The sequence below is a fragment of the Canis lupus genome, chromosome 5, assembly GCF_003254725.2.
Source record: "Canis lupus dingo isolate Sandy chromosome 5, ASM325472v2, whole genome shotgun sequence".
NCBI classification, from domain to species: domain Eukaryota; kingdom Metazoa; phylum Chordata; class Mammalia; order Carnivora; family Canidae; genus Canis; species Canis lupus.
The window spans coordinates 25,289,489-25,310,755 of NC_064247.1; the positions used below are offsets into that span (position 1 = coordinate 25,289,489).

General features: G+C 36.5%; 1 long non-coding RNA gene across 2 annotated transcripts in view; it reads left to right on the forward strand.

Moving 5' to 3' along the window:
- LOC118354684 (uncharacterized) overlaps window positions 1-20,413 on the forward strand; it is a 32,192-nt gene extending 11,779 nt beyond the window's left edge. The window contains exons 2-4 of one of the 2 annotated variants that reach the window (XR_004815604.2): window positions 14,242-14,492; window positions 15,280-15,412; window positions 19,812-20,413. This is a non-coding gene — a long non-coding RNA (uncharacterized LOC118354684). Of the gene's footprint in view, window positions 1-14,241; window positions 14,493-15,279; window positions 15,413-18,350; window positions 19,730-19,811 lie in introns of those variants that run through there. The other variant, XR_004815603.2, reaches the window with a different exon arrangement.
- The last annotated feature ends 854 nt before the right edge of the window (window positions 20,414-21,267 follow it).

Consider the following 21,267-nt stretch of genomic DNA (forward strand, 5'->3'; position numbering starts at 1 on the left):
TCAGACTTTTTGGAGAGAGAACTCCAGGTAGATGCTACAGAAGCTCTTTTAGCAAAGGTGTCTGTGAAACATGGGGTTGTAAGCTGGCTTCTGCCCAGATGGGCAGTATTGGTGCCTAGCTCTGGAAACTTGGTGAACACAAGTGTGAACACCCTTAAGGCTCTTTCTAGATGGCTGAGGTATTGCCAGAGTTGGATGAGGCAATTCATGATGATGATGATGATTACTGATGTGCTTTCATTTGGAGGCAGACAGGTGGGTGAGACCTGGGCACAATTAAACATAAGTCAGATATTTCCTCGATTCTACTTTAATTCTAAGATGTGACACTTCCATAATAACAGCTCTATTACCAGGGTGTTAAGGAGGTGCAAGGAAACACAGCTACATTAGATGTCCGTACCAGTTTTAAGAGATACCCTGACTACAGAAACTTGAAAATATGGAGAAAAATACATTCCTTAGTACCAAGAGGATAAGGTATATAAGATAGTACATATTACAATGTGATATACCAAATATAATGGCATATTTCCCTGGTATCCACTCAATTGCATCACTGTAGCAAAAGTGATGGAGTCAGAGACCTGGGTTTGTCTCTCGGCTCCTCAGTGGCTGCAGGTTACTGAAAAATTTGGTTAAGCTCTCTGCACCTCACTTTCCTTGTTGGTAAACTGAGATAATAATGATTAATTGAGCATCATAAGAGACAATTATTGTAAAGCACTTAGTATACTGAATGACATGACTTATGGGCCCTATATTATTGTGATTTGTAGTAAGAAATATATATATGGTCTTTGTTTCTGGCACAGAGCACCTTAAACCTTTGGCATTTCCTAAGTAATAAAAGCAATAAAAGTGTCTTTTGTTATGTTAATTAGGTGACTTTTGGATCCCACTTAAGGATGGGGCTAGTTACCACGTGATTCATGATTCTAGAGTTGGAACTTAGAGCCTCACCCCCCGCCTCCGCCTCCAGAGGAGAGAGGCTGAGGTTGAATCAGTTGCCAATGACCAGTGATTGAATCAACCATACTTATGTAATGAAGCCTCCATAAAAACCCCAAGTGGCTTGGTTCAGAGAGCTTCTGGGTTGATGAGCTTGCAGAGATTTGGAGGAAGTGGTGCCTGGGGAGAGCACCATAGCTCCTCTCTTTTCTCCATACCTTGCCCTATTCATCTCTTACATGGGACTGCTCCTGAGATATATCCTTTTGTAACAAACTGGTAATTGAGTATCTAAGTGAGATGTTTCTCTGAGTTCTGTGAGCTGTTGTAGCAAAATAAGTGAACCCAATGAGGGAGTCATGTGAACCTCTGATTTAAAGCCAGTCTGCCAGGTAACAACCTAGACTTGCAGCTGGCAACTGAAGTCCAGGTTGTAGGAACCCCCAATCTATAGCCAGGTGGTAAGAAGCATGAGTGACAGCCTGGGCTTTCAACTTGTGTCTAAAGTGGCAGAGGATAGTCTTGTAGGAGTGAGCCCTTCACCCATGGAACCTGATCCTCTCTGCAGGTGGGTACTGGGGTACTGTCAGAATTGGGTCGATTCTCCTTGAACACCCTTCTGGTGCCCTGAATCATTTATTGGCATGGTGGGAACCTTGCAAAACCTCCCCCACCCCTGCCCACACACACATTGGAATTGGGTCTAGGGACCCAAGAAAGGTCAAAGCTGGTAGTTATTATCATTATTTTGTTTCTGCGTAGCAGAAAAGTAAAGTTTTACAAAACACGAAACCACAATTTAAAAGGAACATTAATATATGTAGAGGGATAGCCAGGCTAGGGGAGGATCTATTAACCAAACGATACAAATAATTCAGAGATGGTAGAAATAATTCACTGTGAATAAAGCAGGAAGTGGACTGGTAAAGAAAAAAAGCATAATTGTTAGCTGCAAAGTTGAAGTGTGGTCATGTATATAAAATGGGGAGTTTTGTGGTGTAAAAAAACCTAGATTTTTGGAAGATAAGCATTCTCATGCATTCATGACTAGAGATTTTAAAATGTAGAAAACTTTCTACATTCTTACTTAGACCAAGCTCTGTTGGCTTGTAGGTGTGGTCAGCACTGCTTTTTTGGATGTACCACACACAATGCTGCTCTTTGCCCTCGCTCATTTTCAGCTCTGCTGTGTATTGCTTGGAGCAATAGTGAGACTCTCTGAAGTCAGTGCCTTGGGCATTTGAACCTGTCATAAGGTTAGTAGGATTGGCTGGTCTCGTTTCAGTGGCTTTCCTCAAGCTTTTATGTAAGGTCTTTCTTACTGTGATGGTATCAGATGAGGCTGAGGATGTATGTCCGGGAAGAAAACATTGAGCTCTGGCCAAGGCTGGATGAGCTTTTGTTCTCATAATTGCCACAAGAACCTGAGAAGCTTCCTTCTTTTCTCTCACATGTCAGGCTCCTTATCTGGAGAAAGAAATTAATAATATCCAGTGCTGGGATCTTATGTAGGAGAGCTGTTTTCATTTAGGTCTTATCAGTTTGACTCAATGCTTGAATGAGTGGCAGTGAAAGAGAAAGGCCTGGGCTGCAAAGGAGACTTGTGATGCAAAATTCCTGGTGTCCTGAATGCAGCCTTCCGTGTAGTGTTATCACGTGTGACTGACTGTGATCCCTGAGTCTTCCTCCTCACGTGCACACCGTGGGCCTGGCAGCCTAGAGATGCTCCGTGGCAGAACTCTGACTTAGTCTGTCTCTTTAATAAGCCTGACCAACATGTGGCATTCATAAAGGGCTCTGTGTGAAACTGCCTGAGAGTATTTTCTTGATAGTCGTGCATCTCCCTCAATCACGTTAATCCTTATGTTTAACTAGTAAGCTGGTAGGTTATGTGTTGCATTCCTGTGATGGAACAGGTGCAGGTTTAAGGAGCTTCCAGAATAAAAATAGAGGCAGGCATAAGAGCAAGAAAGAAGCATTAGCAACCTGGAGCCTGGGACCCGGAAACTTCACTGTAATCTGCTGCACTGCCTCTGTGCTTTTGGCGGAGTTTCTTTGCTATGGGCAAGTACCTAGATTAGTTTGTTGTCCTTGTTCGTTCCATTTTTGACCTGTCATGTTTGCAAGAGTGCAAGGATGCATCCTGTGGATGAGGAGCTGAGGGGGATTTTATATGTGCCAGATGGGAGTGTGTGATATGGTCTCCCCTTACTGTGGAAGCCATGGGTTTAGAATGTTCTTGAGCTACAGAAGCATCTCCTCATTATTGTGTACAATTAATTACATGCCACCAGCTTATTGTTTGCTATAAATAGCCACAGATTTGTCTCATTTACATTTTAGAAGGCTTACTCTTTGCCCAACAAAGCATCATTTTTCATAGGAGTCTGTGTTGGTGAGATCTCTAAGGGAAATGTGGCAAAATCCTGGTGGGTCTCTGGTATTTTAAAAAAGTGACTCTGGATTATAAAGGGTTTCCTATATTTTGATCATTAGGAATCTCTTTTATTTCTTATCTCCATCAAACATAACATGTTTTGAAAATTATCAATCAAGCTGCATGTATGAAGTAAAATTTCTTCCCATTTTAATAACAGCAGCTGTAATTCACAAGTTCTGATCAGTTATTAAAATTATTGCTAAGAAAGAAAAGAAAGAGCGATGTTTTAGTTAGGCTTTTGTTGATGTTTTAGAGACATAAAGTATAATTTCCAGGATTTATTCCTTAAAAATAGTGAACATTGGTACGTTCTAGAAGCACATAGCTGTTATAATTATTAATGTTAATTGATGTAGGAAAGGCATTAGGGTTTAAAGCCAATGGCCGAGAAAGAATTCTTAGATGTCTTTGGTGCAAAAAGGTGGTTTTATTAAAGCATGGGGACATGACCTGTGGGCAGGAAGAGCTGTACCCCGGTCATGAGGAGTGACCCATTATATACCTTCAAGTTGGGAGGGGGTTAGGGAGAGCCTAATTCTCTAAGGAATTTTGGAAGCAAGGTTTCCAGGACCTTGAGGGGACTAGCTGTTGTTGGGAAAGGGTCATTTATTATTGTCTAATAAAGCCTGAGTGTTGAGACCCTTCAGATGTACATCAGTGGGTCATACACTTGGGGGATGATAGCCAACATGTGTCTTGGGGGTAGAGATAAAGGAAGTTTCCAAAAAAAAGTATGATGTTTAGTACATTTATATGTGAACTATGATCAATTAGAGATAAAACATCTGTGAAAAATGTATGGTTAAATATGTCAAAAATTCCAAAGGAATTTTTATATGTTAAAGTAGACTTACAGGGTTCTGGGGATTGGCCTAAGTTAGCCTATTACCCTTAGCAAGATGTTAACATGGAGGCATCTGAGTTCCTAGAGGAAGGTCATGCTGCCTGTTTCAAGGATGTGTCAATGGGCTGTAGGTCATAAGGAAATTTAATAATCTATATTCTGCCTTTGATTCCCACATCATTACACTTACAGTTTATACTTTTATACAGAATGTTCTTGTATTATCTTATTTAAGTCAACAGAATAATTCCTCCAGGTAAATATTTTGATCACCTTCTTGTTCTGCCTCTCATGTTACAAAGGTCTATTTAGTTGCCACATTCTTTACTTTTTTTGTGCTTTTTTTGTTGGTGATTTCCTTGTTTAAAATAGTTCCCGAGTGGAGTGCAAAAGTGCTGTCTAGTGTTCCTAAACTCACAAATGCTGTGCTATGCTCTCATGGAGAGGATAGATGTGTTGGATAAGCTTTATCCAGGCATGAGTTGGCTGTTGGCCATGAGTTCAATGTTAATGAATCAGAGATATATATTAAATAATATATTTTTAAACAAAACAAAAACAAAAAAAACAAGGTTATATGTTGTTCAACTGATGAAAATGTCATTACTAGAGGCACACACAGTTATGTGGATGTCTCTAGGGAGCAGTGGTTTAGCATTTTTCCTAGCAAATTTATAGGCCATAATTAACATGAATAATGAAAATGGACTGTACATATATAATTTTAAAGTATCTAAAAATACTGTATAGTCAGAAGCTCTAAGTTTTAATACATTTCTTCTGCACTGAGCTATCATTAAAATTATTTTTAATATGTAATTAATTAACATACACATATATACTAATTAAGTCAGTTTTATAGTGAGGGCAATTAAGTAAGAAAAAGCAAAGGACTGTAAAGAGAAAAAGAGAGAGGGAAAGAGAGAGATAAAAGAATTATACTTTTTTGTTGTTGTTTACTATGTACTACTAAAAGAAAGGAATTAAAAACAGAGAAGAGAGATGCAGGAAGAGTAAGAGAGAATCAGAGGATGAATGAAGAGAGAAGAGGATAGAATCAAGGAGACAGAGGAAAGAAAAGGGATTTTACTATAAATTTAGGGGGAATGAAATATCGAAGAATTCCTGCAAAATGGAAGTCAGTGGGAATACACACACACACACACACATTTCAAAAAATGTCTAAAATGTATAAATCAAAATTCTCATTTATTTTTTAAAAAACAGAAAGCCTTAATTTTTATTGATTTATTGAAATATGTCGCATACTGTATAGTTCACTAAAAGATCCCCTGCCCATAAGCAGTCAGTCCCACTCCCCTCCCCCATCCCAGTCCTAAGCAATACTAATCTATTTTCTAGGTCTATAAATTTGCCTGTTTGGACTTGATCTAAATGTATTCGTACGATATGTGGTCTTCTGTGACCCACTTCTTTTTTTCTCCCACTTTATTGAGGTTATAATCAACAAATAAAAATTTTGTATGTTTAAGGTAATGTTCTGATATGCATATACATTGTAAAATGATTACCACAATCAAACTATTTGACACGTCCATCACCTCACATGGTTAAGGATGGTTTTTTTTTTTTTATCTCTATGGTGGGAACACTTAAGACCAATTCTTGTAGCAAATTTCGAGTGTATGATACAGTATTGTTGACTATAGTTATCATACTCTTCAACAACTTTCCAGAACAACCTTTAGTTAATTGATACATTAATCTATGGAAGTGATTGTCCAATAGTGATAAGTGTATGAGAATTATATCATCTGGTGGAAAGGAAGTGTTAGAAGCTTGTTGGTTTGTCTTGTTTTAAGAAATCCTACAAAGGAAAATTAAATGCATCAAGCTGGTAAAGAAGAAACTTTTTATTCCAAAATTATTATTTTTTCAGCAAAGTTTATTTGGTGGGCACATGTGAAAGTATGGATGCTTAGTACATTTATATGTGAACTATGATCAATTAGAGATAAAACATCTGTGAAAAATGTATGGTTAAATATGTCATTTAATTAATATGAAAATATTACCCAACCTACAGAGTAACTGGGTATATTTTAAGAATCTATTTTATTAAATGAAAATGTCTCGCTTATCCCAGGTTGTGTCATTTACATTTACTCTTTAAAGTTAAATGAAATGGTAATATATAAAATGGGTTTTTGGACTATGTGGTATTATATCATATTAGTGGTACAGTAAATCAAGTACTGGGCAATATCACTTGAAGTATGTTCATAATTCATGTCATCTTCATGCTTGAATTTGTAGGCCACCTTAACACAGATCCAAATATAAATATTCTTTGTAAGTCACTGAAGTACCTAATTCAATCACATTCAATTATATGGTCATGTATGAGTAAATCTCATTCCAATAATCATATATGAGTAATCATGATATTCAGAACCATAGTGCAGTTAGGTATCCAAATGAGATAGGAAGAAATCTCTATTTTGGATTGCACAGAACAAGTTTCATTTAGCATTGAAAGGTCAGGCTGATGACATTTTTAAATGGCACTTCCAAAAACTACAGTGCTTTCATTGCCAAAAGACAGTAAAAGATGCATTTCTCCACATAATCTTGAATGCAAAAAAGGGTAGTAAAGAAATTAATTTCAGTTTCATCCTTTAGCTGAATGTCACCGATCAGCAGGAATCTTTGCCACCATGTCTTTCCTTAATAGCTTTGTGAACTGTCACTCCAAAGTTATAATGGTTGAAGAGATGATAGAACAACATGTTTCTGTTCTTTTTGAATGGTTTAGATTTTCTTATCTACTTCCCAGGGATGCCTTTAGAGCTTTCTGACTTTTGGTTTGCTGAGTCAGAAGCCAAAAAGCTACATGAAGACGTGTTTTGAGATGGGTCCTCTGTGAAAACAGTTACACTGTGAGAAGTGGTTGGTTCAAGGAATCCACAGTGGTTCACAGGCACCCATGAGTGCCCTTATCGCCTAGATGGCTCCTTGGCCATGTCTGTCTTTTAGCCCAGCTTCTTTTAGCCTAAACATAACTAGGTATGACTTATGCCTACAGTTTCAAAAACACAATAGGACAGGGAGAGCCTTTAGCCACAGTTTGCTAGACTACCACAAGATGGGGCTAAATTATAAGTAAGCCAGCTAATTTTGGGATCTATGAGAGCAAGCAGTTACCTAATTTTATTTTTGCTGTTAGTGCTGCTATTGGGAAGGGGGAATGAGTTTGCAACAATGTAGAGCTTACAAATTTTAACTAGCAGTTGAAATATTTTAAAACAATTCTGGAATAAGTCTTTCTTCTTTCCCAATGATCTTAATTTTAGTGGACGTATATAATTTTTTCTTGCCAAATAGTGAATTCAAGTTTTTTGCATTTACTATGTAGATAGCCTGAGTTATTTTACTTGATTACGCATCTTCATGTATAACATAAAGTGGTACTTCTAAAGAGGTTTTTTTTTTTTATAGCCTTCCTTAAGATAATATACCTCGTCCTAGCTTTCTTTCCCAATTCCTTCTCCTCTTTCCTCCCTCTCCCTTCCTATCCCTCCTCCTCCTCCTTCTTTTTCTGTCTCCTTTTCCATCTGTCTCCCATTTTTACCAGATGACTAATATGCTAAGGATTTTTTTTTTCATTTCCTATATCTCCTCCCACTACTGTGAATGAGAAGGCTAAGCCAGCCATGCTCAGAACTGAAGGGATTCTCTGGGTTGGAAGAGCATGTACTGGGAGGATTTGGGATCTCTCAGGTGCCAAATGTTGATGACAATTAAAGTATATTGATAATCATTAATCAACTATTCATTGAACACTGACTCTAGCTAGGTATTATACTATGTATTAAGTATGTATGTTATTAAATATATGTTAATTGTACTATATATTAAATATGTGTTAGTTATTAAGTATATGTTACCTAATTATAGGTGTTAGGTATACATTAAGTTAATAAGACAAACATGAGTTCTTTTATAATCAAGTTTTTGTAAACACACAAATTTTCAGTTTGATGACTTCTGGAGAATATATTTATCTGTGGGGCCAACATCCAAGTCCAGATATAAGACATTTTCTTTTCATTTTTTTAAAGATTTTATTTATTTATTCATGAGAAACCGAGAGAGGCAGAGACACAGGCAGAGGGAAAAGCAGGCTTCTTCTGGTGAGCCTGATGCAGGACTTGATCCCAGGACCCTGGGATCATGACCTGAGCCAAAGGCAGACACTCAACCACTGAGCCACCTAGGTGTCCCGATATAAGACATTTTCATCACCCTAGCGAGTCCCCTCATGTCACTTCTATTTCAAGGCAGTTCCCCCTGATACACCCTGCTTATAGCAACCATCCTAATTTCTATCCCTATGGATTAGTTTGGCCTCTTCTTGAACTTCATATAAGTGGAATGTGCTTTTTTAATATGTGACTTGTATTATTCAACATAGCATTTTGAAGTTTATACATGTTGTTGGGTGAATCAATAATGTGATTTTTTTATTATAATATTCTGTTGTATAAATATACCACAGATTGCTTGTCCACTCTACTATTGATGGATACTTTAGTCGCTCATGGTATTTGACTATCACAAATAAGAATGCTGGGAACATTCTTGTACACATCTTTTGCGGACATATACTTTCATTTCTTTGGGATATATATCTGAAAATGGAATTGCTGGGTTCTAGAATAGGTACATTTTTTAACTCTACAAGAAATTGCCAAATAGTCTTCCAAGGAGTTTATACCATTTTACACTCCCAATAATAATATAAGAAGTTTCCAGTTGCTCCACATCCTCACCAACGTTTAGTATAGCCAGTTGTAATTTTAGCCACACTAGGGGGTATGAAGTAGCATTTCACTGTGAAGATGTACACCTAAGTCAATTGTTGGCAATACTACTGTAGCCCTGGAGGGCATGGTGGGGAGACCTGGGAGATCAAGAGTGAAAAGAGGACTCTGGGCGAGAAAAAAACAAAGTAGCATCAGGATGAGATTATTGGTGAGAGGGGATAGATGATCTGAGTCTTTCATTTTGAGCAGCTAAGTAAGGGAGGTTAAGAGTCATTAAAAAAAAAAAAAGTGCAGGTAGGAGCAGTGAAAGACCTCAGATATGTATGCGTTTAACTCTGTGTAGCCCAATTGGTAGTTTAAACTTTATAAAGTGTCTACATGAAGGTGGAATGTTCGAATTATGACAGCCCAGATCCTCTTCTTTGTCTTACTCAAATGGTACCTTAAAATACTGGTTATACTCTGTTAGAGTAATTAAACCCTGTTATAGGGGACATTTCATCCTGAAGAGTATATCCTAATATTAAATATTCTCTTCACACTTTGCCATTTACACAGACTCACTTACAGATGGGATATTTTGATTTGGAATCGTCTGTTAATCATAGCTAGACAAGAGCTTTCTCTAGATCTCTCATAGTAGGATAAACATAATGTCTACTCAAAGTATAATGCAGAATTTATTGCTGCCATAGGTCATCAAAACATTTTGGCAGACATTTATTGATTGTAGGTTTGATGGAGCTAATACATTTAGATATTTGCATTAAACAAGTCACTTATCACTGTACTTACATTTCATGATCTCAAATGTTAAATTCTGAATTTTAAAACTTGCCAATGAACTTTATTTAAAAATATATACATTTGGGGTGCTTGGGTGGCTCAATCAGTTGAGCAATTGGCTCTTGATCTTAGTTCAGGGCTTAATCTTAAAGTCATAATTTTAGGCCCTGAGTTAGGCTCCACATTGGGCATGGAGCCTACTTAAAATAAAATAAAAAATGAACATTTATTTTGGGATAATTTTATATTTATAGAAAAGTCATGAAGATGATACAAAGGTCCCATATACTCTTCACGCAGATTTCCATAATGTTAACAACTTACATAATCATGGTACATTTGTTAAAACTAAGAAATTAACATTGATACTTTACTGCTACTAAACTTCAGACTTTACTTAGAGCATGGGACTCTTGACCTTAGGGTAGAAGTTCTAGCCCCATGTTGGATGTAGAGATTACCTAAAAATAAAACTAAAAAAAAGAAAGGAAGAAAAGAAACTTCAGACTGTATTTGGATCTCACCAGTTTTTCCACTAAATGTCTTTTTTTTTTTTTTTTTTGTTCCAGGATCCAATCCAGGATGTCACATTACATTTAGTTGTCACGTATCCTTAGATTCCCCAGATCTGTGACAATTTCTTAGTCTTTTCTTGTTTTTCAGGATCTTGATAGTTTTGAAGAGTCCTGATCAAATATTTTGTAGAATGTCCCTCAATTTGGATTGTCTGATGTTTTCCGGATGATTAGACAGGGATTATAGTTTGGGGGAAACAAATACCACAGAGGTACAGAGGTAGATGATACCAACATGACTGGTGTTGTTGACCTTGGTCACTTAGACAAGGTGGTATGTGTCATATTTCTACATCGGAAGTTCCAGTTTTTCCCCTTCATTCTCTATTCTTTGGAAGTGAGTCATTAAACTCAGTCCACACTCAACACATGTGTACCTATGGCAGAGGGTGGGAAGGAAGGGCATTAAGTTTCATCTTATGGAGCCAGAGAATATCTACTTGTATTATTTGGAAACTTTTCAGTAAAGAAAATTTTCTTTACATTTATTTATTCAATAATTTGTATCAGTATAGACCATTGAAGTTTATTTTATACTTTGGGTTAAATTCTAATAAAAACATTTTCCTTCAAATTCATCTAGTGTTGACCATTGGGAGCTATTTTATGTTGGCTCCAATGTTCTTTTGAAATACATATCCCTTATTTATTTGTTTATTTACTTCCCTTGTCAGTGCTTTGTTATTCTTTGGCATTGGAAGGTGCTCTAGAATCATCTTGGTTTCTCTTTTCTCTGCAGCAGCCCTAGAATCAGCTATTTCTTCAAGGATCCCTAGTTCCATTGTTGGAAAATTGTCCTAGAACACTAAGATCTGAGCAGGGGGTGTGCTTACTGAGTGTCACTACCTTTAGGATCTCTCTGAAGACAGAGCTAGGAAATATGTGTATATATACTAAAAGTATATATATAAACACCTATCCATAATCTATCCATCTTTTTATCCATGCATCCAACTATCCAGAACATGAGTCCATACTGATGTCTCTAACTCTAATCAAGTACCACAGAGTTTATCCTAGACCACCTCCACTGCCATTTATAATTTCTTGCTCTGATGGTGAGAAACCTAGATCCTATTTATCTAGCATTTTTTCACTTATTTTTTCAATTCTATTAGGCATATAAAATAGTTTCAGAATGTTAACTGATACTCCTGTGAGAAACAAATTCACTAACTAGTAGACTGTGTTTATATGCAGTCCTTTTGTCTTTAGTCTGTTTTCAGTAGAAACACCATTTTATTGCTATTTAGGCAAACTCTCTTTACCGCTACTGCCTTCAGGAGGATAATGTCATACATTTTTATTATAAATAATTCATTATACCAATCATCTTTTGTATCAAAATGCTTATTCTTTTCTCTGCTACTCTTTTGTTTAGCACTGTATGTGTTATGGTATATGCATTTTTCTGTACTGTAGGGATTTGTTCTCATTTTTTTGTTTTTTTCTCTTTCTTCTACAGATTCTTATCCTGCATCTGTTCAAACTCCTTTGCCATTCTGTAGTATTTGATTGGATACCCAGGAACTTTGTTAGTTGAGTATCACTTGTCAGAGTAGTTGGGGGATATACATTTGTACATACAAAAAAATTATTAGTAGACTATTCTGCTGTGTTCAGAGGGGGTATTAATTAGCCTACTACTCTCTTTTCTATATCCTTTATTCTTATGGTGTTGATTGAAACCCAACTGCTAATGATTTCCATATCTGCATGCCTTATCCGGCTCCCTCACTTGCATTCAGGATCTGTATATCTCACTGCTTGGCAGACATTTTCATCTGAATCTATTTCCAATTCAATTATAAGAAAGAGACCTTATCATCTTCACCAGACCATCTCCTCTTCCTGTGTTCTCTATATCAGTTGACAGTACCAAAACTGAAACATGGGGTCATTCTTAAATCTCAGCCCTCTCTCAGTTCCTCTAGTAAATCAGCCACCGTGTCCTGCTAACTTAACTTCTCTATACTTGTCTAATCTTCCCACTCTAATTCATCCTTATATTCAGTGATCAGTTTCCTCATTTGCAAAATGAAGTGATAGTGTGTAGTTCTTTTTTTAAAAAAAGATTTATTTATTTTATTTTAGAGAGCGAGAACTTGAGGTCGGGGGAGGGACAGAGGGAGAAGGAGAGAATTTCAAGCAGACTTGCCACTGGCATGGAGCACAATGCAGGACTTGATCTCATGACCCTGAGATCATGACTTGAAACCAGGAATCTGACACTTAATGGACTGAGGCACCCATGTACCCGTAGTTAGTAATTCTTGTAGGCATTATTATGCCACCTTTACAGATAAAGGAATTGAAGCGTGGGGAGATGAGGACCTAGTGTAAGGTTACCTAGTGAGAGAGTTGGGATTTAACCACGGGGTCCAGCTTCTTCCACTGCTCTAATTAAATTCTTCATATATTTTCTGAGTTACTCCAATAGCCTCTGAACTGTTTTTTTTGATAACAGCTTAACATCTTCCAGGATCTTCTCCATGGTGTCACAAGATCTTTTTAATATGCAAAAGTGACTCCTCAATGAGATATACAAGGCTCTCTGTGATCTGGGACCACTCCATCTCTCATTACCATATCCTGCTGAGCTCTTTTTACTCCACACTCCAGCAACTCTGAGCATCTTGTATTTCTTTATGCACACCTGCTGTTTCTCAGGTTTGTGCCTTTACTCTGGCTAGTCCACTGCCTAGGATACTCTGCCCTTAACACCTCTGCTTTCAAAGTCCTCTTTATTCTGTGAAATTCAGCTTAGGCATCCTCACATCCAAAGGCATTTGAATTCCTTCTAAGTTTGTATTAGGTATGTCTTTGTATCCTATGTGTATCTCTACCATTATTAAACCTACCATTAAAAAATGTTTGTCATTTTGTGTATCTGTTTCTTCCAATGTGTTTTTTTTTAAACTTGATTGCTGGGTCCTTAAGGAAAAAGACTATATTTTATACTCTTTTTTCTTTACAATGCCTAATAGAGCACCTGACAGAAAATATTAATAAATGCTTGTGGAGGAAGGAATGAGTTAACAAATGTATGTTGGTTTTATTATTTTTTCCTCAATAAAATCAAGAACAGTCTTCATTTTTCTGCATGAAGCCATTATCTCTAAGTCTTTAAATAATAATCATAGTAGAGTCAATTACCATGCTGAGAAAAGAAAACTTAATTCCATCCTTGATATGGATTACTGTTTTTATAAGGAATTGTTTTATACAAAAAATAAAAATAAAGAAATTAATGTTAAATAGAAAGAAAAACACTTTTATTACTCTTAAGAAAACATTTTCTATTTTTTCCTGTTTATACAAGTTGAAGGTATAATGAAGAGTAAATGTAAAGAATCTTATTCACACAATTTAAATTCCTCATAACTAGTGGTAGAAGTGAAATATTTGTTTGTATATGTACCCATTCAAGCATGAAAGTATCAATAGCTTATTCCAAATGATCAGTTTACATAACAAAAATATGTCTCTTTTGTAGCTTAGGAACTGGGTAAAAATAACTTAGAAAAAAAAAGATTGTTTTTCTTTGTGAAAAAATGTATAACTTTGCTTTAGAACATTGAAACTTACCACAGTAAAATGTCAACTTGTCACTGCTTGCTGTATTCCCGAGAATTTGAGTGACAGTCTAACTTTGCCAGTTTTGTTTACTTATTTCTCAAGTGTATGAAGGATATTATGATCTATTTTATAAATTGACACTATTCTTTAGTGATGATTATTGACTTCCCTTTAAATCTGGCCAGAGTGCACAGAAATTATGTCAATTGTATAATAATAAAAAAAAAAGTATTGGATTTTGTTTATTTGTTTGTTTTGTTTTGTTTTGCTAATAGAAAGCTACCAACAGAAAGCAAACAGCAAAAAGCAAAGGTGTTCATTTTTGAAATAGGACACCAAATAGAGCAGGGACAACTGAGGAAGAAATTCTGCTAAGAGAACTAGAAATCAAGGACACTGAACATCTATGACCTCATCAGCCTGGAGACAATTAATTTTATTATGGTTCCTTATATAACCTTCTGGAAATACAAGCACTGTGTAAACTAAGACAAATGAAGGAGCAATGAGAGCTATGGATGGAGAGCAAGGTGAGCATTTTTCTCTGGTAGCTTTAATGCTATTTTGGTTTTGAAAATATTTTAATTATCCTGTGAAAAGAATAGTTTAGAAGCAATTAATTGTGATATTTGGACAGGACATTCGCATTTGTACTCGAATCAAATTACTTGAAGTACTTTTTGAGGCACTTCTGAACAAAGTTGCAAATGGTGGCTACTGCTTAGCCATTATTTATGGGACATTTTGGGGATGACTCTTTTTTTAAAGATTTTATTTATGTAGATGAGGGAGAGAACATGAGCAGGGGAGGAGCAGAGGGAAAGGGAGAGGGAGAAGCAGACTCTGCACTGAGCAAGGAGCTCAATGCATGGCTTGATCCTGGGACTCCAGGATCATGACCTGAGTGCAAGGCAGATGCCTAACCGACTGAGCCATCCAGGCACTCCAGGCGATGAATCTTGATTTTACAACCGTTTTTCGCTTATTTGCGCAAGTAATCAACACTCAGTTGTGCTGTCTCTGAGTAGAAATCCCATTTGTGAAAATGTTCATTAATGTATTCATCCATGTTGCTAAGATACTCTTCTACATGTTGAGCTCAATTGACAAACTTAACTAGCATGCAGCAGTTTTCCTTTCAGTCTGGTCATTTCAGACACTGTGTCTTCACTCCTATTGGCCAGTATTTGTTCTACACTTATATTCATGCTGATCCCATGATATCTGTTCCCCTCCAATTATCTTATAGTTATCTTGACAATTCTCAATATTCACACAGCCATCTTTCTATCTCTCTCTCCTCCTCCCGGCCTCTAGGACCCCCGGGACCTGACTGAAAATGTGTTCCAAATATAATTTGCACTGGCCCACTAACTGACAAGAAATTCCTGGGAGCCAATCTTTTCAGTTTGTGTGGATGAGCATTCTCTTTCAGCTGATGAAACTAGAGGTAGTAAGCTCACAATCTTTCTCTGATAGAAAAAGGCAATGTATGAGATTGAATGTAAGAGCACAATGTATTTGGTCTGAGTCAAGGTGGGATGATTTTTCTTGTCCAGGTTGGTTTAGAATCCTTTTCACTGAGTCAAATGTATGACTGTCTTAGGACACCAAAAGGAGGATTTTTCTGTCTGTCTGTGAAGTATAAGACACACCACTGACCACATCAGAGGGGTGACACTTATTGGGTCTTTTAGAGGTTCTATTTTTGAGGAAAGATTTTATTTATTTATCTGACATAGAGAGTGAGAGAGAGCATGAGCAGGGGAAATGGCAGAAGGAGAGGCAGAAGCTGACTCCCTGCAGAACTTGGGACACGGGGCTTGATCCTAGGACCCTAGGATTAGGACCTGAGCTGAAAGCAGATGCTGAACCAACTGAGCCACCCAAGCATCTCCAGGAGTTCCATTTTTAAAAACATGATTTCTGTAGAGGGTAGCTGTTTCTCCTGTTGCTTCATTAATGACTGATGTGCTTTGAAAATTGGTCATTTTAAACTATAGGAAGTTGAAATTGGAAGCTGATGTCCTTTATTGACTCAGATTATATTCTTGGATAATATCATAGATAATATAGCAAGTGTGCCCCAAATTTGAGTAAAATAGAAAACGGTTGTCTGTGTACATGTGCATATGTGTGTGTGTGTGTGTATGTGGAAAGGGGATACCATGAAGAGATGACATACTGTCATTTTAATCACATGCAGCTAATTTCTTGGACAACTGAGGCAGTCTGTTTTGCTGAATCATATTCTTGGAAATAATGGTCCTTGGAGATGAATGGGTAGCTGTATAATACTGTCTTAATGTCACTTTCCAGGTCAAAGAAGCTAAAGCAATTATTTTTCTTCTTTCAGAGAAAGTCCAAAGTAAGGCCTTTTCCACTCTGGCGTTTGTTTTCTTATTCCATGTCCCATGACTCCTTAGTATTTATTCTCCTCCCCCATTTGGATAGTATACACAGTATTTTTGAACACAACATACACTCTCCTCCATGTCCAATTCATTTCCATCTTTTCAGGTATTACCCATTCTTCAAAAACCCATTTAGATCTTTTCCCCTTCATATGTAAATGGAGTCCATCTTTTTTTTTTCCCTCTAAAATATTGTAACTTATTTTCCATAGGACCTCTAATCTGGTACTATTTTGTATGGCCATATAAGTTTGGTATTATTTAACTTTTCCTTATGCTTTGTAGAGTATAAATTCTCCAAAGGTGGGAACCATGTTTTGTCTTCATAATGTCCACTGTGTTTGGTTTAATGATGTACTTTTAATTACTCAAATATGTTGAGTATGCATAGATATGGGTGAATTAACAGCCATAATGTGCATGTGCAACTGGATTAATGCAAGCCTATTTTTACCACCTGAGAAAACAACTCAAATCATATTCTTTACGAATAATGAGCTAGACTTTTTTTCCCTCCCCAAGGGAGTCTTTCTCAGAAATAGTCTTCTACAACAGAACTATGAAATGAGATTTTGCAGTGCTAAGAGCTGTACTGTGATTAAGTATGTGCTGTTGGACCATGGACAGGTCCCTCAATCTCTGAATGCCTTTGTTTCTTTATTGACAAATGCTATAAAGTTCCTTCTTTTCTCTGCTTGACAGTAGACGTTATAGGGAATAATGAGTCCTACCTTTGTCTTTCTTGTTCTTTTCAAACAAAGAATAGTAACCAAGATTTCAGAGTCAGTCGGTTATTTATTTATTTATTTATTTATTTATTTATTTATTATTTTATTTATTTATCCATGATAGACACAATAGAGAGAGCGGCAGAGACACAGGCAGAGGGAGAAGCAGGCTCCATGCAGGGAGACTGATGTGGGATTTGATCCCAAGACTCCAGGATCATGCCCTGGGCCAAAGGCAGGCACTAAACCACTGAGCCACCCAGGGACCCCTCAGGGTCAGTTTTTTAAAAGAAAACAACATAAAAAAGTATTTCATGAGATAATATGTTTTGCTTAACTATTAGCATATACAGCCTTTGGTAAAAAATTATATGTATAAGGAATATTAAAAATAAATATTTTATGTGTCCTTCCATATTATTTTCTTTCTTACTAGGTATTCAGAGCTTTAGTTGATAATTAGTTGAAATGTCATACATTTTTAAATCATAGAATAATGTACTACACATAAATCATACTTAATATTCTATACACAAATTTATTATAGCAGAAGATGACCTTAAAATGCACAATTTTCACTTTACATTTGTAAGCTATTCATGTCTATTTACTCAGGTAGAGTCTGTAATCAAGATAAAAGGTGGGCTTTTTTGAGAACTTTTCAAGCGCTAGGCAACCAGAATCCTAGTTCCCAGTCTGGACAACAACAAATTCCTGGGCTGCTGTAGTGAACACACAGAGGTATAGAAGGATGTACTAAACATTTGAGGGATACACACCAATACTTAACATCTGTTGAAAACTGACCAGAATATTAGCTTGAAGTAGTTTATGGTTTTAATATTGGATTGTGCTACATTATTTCACTCACTTCGTACATTTGTGAAGCTGGGTTTTTAGAAGTTGCTGCGATAAAAAGCAAAAGGCACAGGAAAATCAGTGTGGAACAAGAAACAAGAGTGACATTGCTCAGTCTCATCCCAAGATTTGAGAAGCTGTGGAGGGATCAATTTCATTAATTACTTAGTTTAAATAATTATAATTATTTGGGAATGAAATAATTTTTTCCCACTTTACACATATTTTTAAATGCTACCCAGTTGTTTGGATATGAATGCTTATTACATTGTTTGGATGCAACTACCTTATACATTGAATTGTTAGCTACTTTTTTTGGTCTAGGGTGCTGTTAAAATTGCTTAGGAAACCTGAAAACCAAGAAAATTTATGATTTTTCTTCTCCTAGATGAAAATGCCAAGGCTTTTGGATTGAGCAAGGATAAGTCCAGTTTATGTCTGTATAATTGGATGGAGACACAGAGTCACCTGTGGGATTCTGGTACAGAGGACGTGTGCTTTGGAATTACTGTCTACCCAGTTACAGAGTGCTGGTTCTGAAGCAAGGAGTTCTCTGCTTCTATGACCCTGATGAGATCTTATTTTGAATTAGAGAAATGGAACATTTTCTAGTTCACTATGGTGGTACAGATGCTCATCTATTTTGATCCACCAGAAAGAGAAGTTATTGCTCATTTTGCTCACCCTAAGGAGAACTGTCAGAAATGAGTAAACATATATTTTATTTAAAAAGTTTCACATCTTTTGGTGGGGAAATGTTTTGGAATTATTTGAACACTGTTTTTAATGCTTGAAGTGATCTGTTCACTGCTGAGGTCACTCATTTCAATATTGACCTTGAAACGTTTTCCAGAAATGATTATAGCATTGGTATAAATTGTGATTTCTTAATTTCTTTAATAATTTTTTCCTATTAATTATTTTAATGGATCTAAGTGCATTGCCATTTAATCATTGCTAGCAATGTTTTGCTAATGTTTATTTAATATCTACTGACAAGGGCATAACATTTCATACTTAATGCTAATACTTTTAAGAATTCTAGTATTTATATATAAAATTGGATTTTAAAAGAATAGATTCAGTGTTTTAAGATAATGATTAAATAACAAAATGTATATTCATAACAAATTGGGCATATTAAGTAAATGTCTGTTAACATTAACAAGGTTATATCAAGATACTATTACTGATAATTCATACTTATTTTTGTTAGCTGTCAAACTTAATAAGTTGCAGACAGGAAGATATGATTCCTTTCTATAATATAATAAAGCAGACAGAGGAATTAGGTTATGAAAAGACAGGGAGATGGTGAACATCTAACCAAATACAATTGAGTTGAAAATTTTTTTTTATCCATTTAATTCTGTGGACCATGTTCATGGCAGCTTTGTGTAAACAGAAGGTCTTGGGCAGTTAAAGAAGGGATTTGCAGAGGAACTGTTTTCTTAGAAAGGATATGATAGGGAGGAAGTGAAGCTGACCTTAGGATGTACAGGGGGCAATTTTTCTAGGCACAGGGTATATCTGGAATAAAAATGAGTAACTATACAAATAGAATAACTATAAAATTTTTGAGATTGATCATACCCTGAAGATTTTAATTTAGAGGTGAGGGTTCTGGTCCCAGAGAAGTTAAGCAACTTGCCTTTGGTCACGTGGCTAGTTATTAGCAGAGCAACTACTAGAAATACAGCTCCTGCACAGTTCAGTGGTTTTCCATGACATTTTGTGCCAGGGAATAATTCCAACATGTTAATTGTGTATGCAGTATTTATTTGTAATGCAATAAACCACTCACATTGTGATTTTAATTAATCAGATTTGTTTTTCTCTGTGTTTTTAGGACATTTGAGGACAATTACAAGAGGCAGGCAGGAAAAGGTGTTTCAGTGGAAAATGCAAAGGCTTAGGACTCAGGACTAGAATTATGACTCATATTTATCAGCTCCATGACCCTGGAGAAGATATTTAAAATCTCGGTGCAAGAATCTTCGTGTCTATAAAATTGGGATACTACATCCTTTTGTGGCATTGAAAAGATTAAATGAAGCGAATGAACAGATCCTGGTCCATTGTAGGTTCTCAACAAATGTCAGTTTGCCTTGACTTATGTAGATTTAGGGGGGGATGGCTTGGAAATAAAAGATTTGGGTAAAAGGGGAAAGAGATACGTAGGAAAATGAGTAAAGGCTATGGTGGACCGAAACTGAATCACTTATTGACAAAGTATTGCTCTTATTAGATTTATAAGGACAATTCTGCGGTCTACAAGAACATATCGAAAATGGCACAATGGGGGATGCCTGGGTGGCTCGGTGGTTTAGCGCCTGCCTTCAGCCCAGGGCATGATCCTGGAGTCCCAGGATTGAGTCCCAGGATGGAGTCCCACCTCGGGCTTCCTGAATGGAGCCTGCCTCTCCCTCTGCCTGTGTCTCTGCTTCTCTCTCTGTACCGCTCATGAATAAATAAATTAAAAATCTTTAAAAAAAAGAAAATGGCACAATGATTTTGAAATATAGTCTATACTTAGTATCTGAAAAAGAATTCCATCTTAGGTAAAGTGTGTGGAGAGCTAACGATGCTGAAGACAAAAAGGCTGGGAATTATAGGAGCATTGACTTACAAGGGTCTTTTCTTAGAGGAGGATAGATTTCTGCAGTGCATCATGGAGAATGCAAAGCCATTTAGAGCCACTTAAGAAAGAGAGGTTGTCTGTCAGAGGCACCAGAAGACACTGATTACTTTCCCTTTTTCTTACATTCTTGGATATAATAGCATCAAAAAGAAGCAGCCATCATGAGTGCACATTCTACTTGGTGTTGCATTATTATTTTCCTTCCAGCACCAAGGCCTGTTGCCTTTTCTTGATTTGAACAACAAGTACTTTTTATCCTTTCGGATTGGTTTTATGGTGGGATAGAACCATAGGATAATGGTCTTCAGTGTCTCCCATCTATCCTTTCATATATGAACAAAGCAGATGGTTCTTCTCAATTTGATATGATCCTTGATATTTAGTTTCACTTACACAATTATGCAAAAACATGAAGCAGTTTCACTTACACAATTATGCAAAAACATATTTCCACTCTTATTGTTCACAAACCTTCACTTAGAAAGTGTGTTTGCTCTCTTTTCAAAGGAAGAATGTGAGAAAGTGTGAGGTATAGACATCTCATTCAGGGAGGTGTGTCCATAGGGTTAAACTGCAGGTGAGGAGTGTGTGTGTATGTGTGTATGTAATTTTCTAGGTTAGGGATCCAGAAAAACTTGCCCTAATTAAGAATTCACCAGCTACT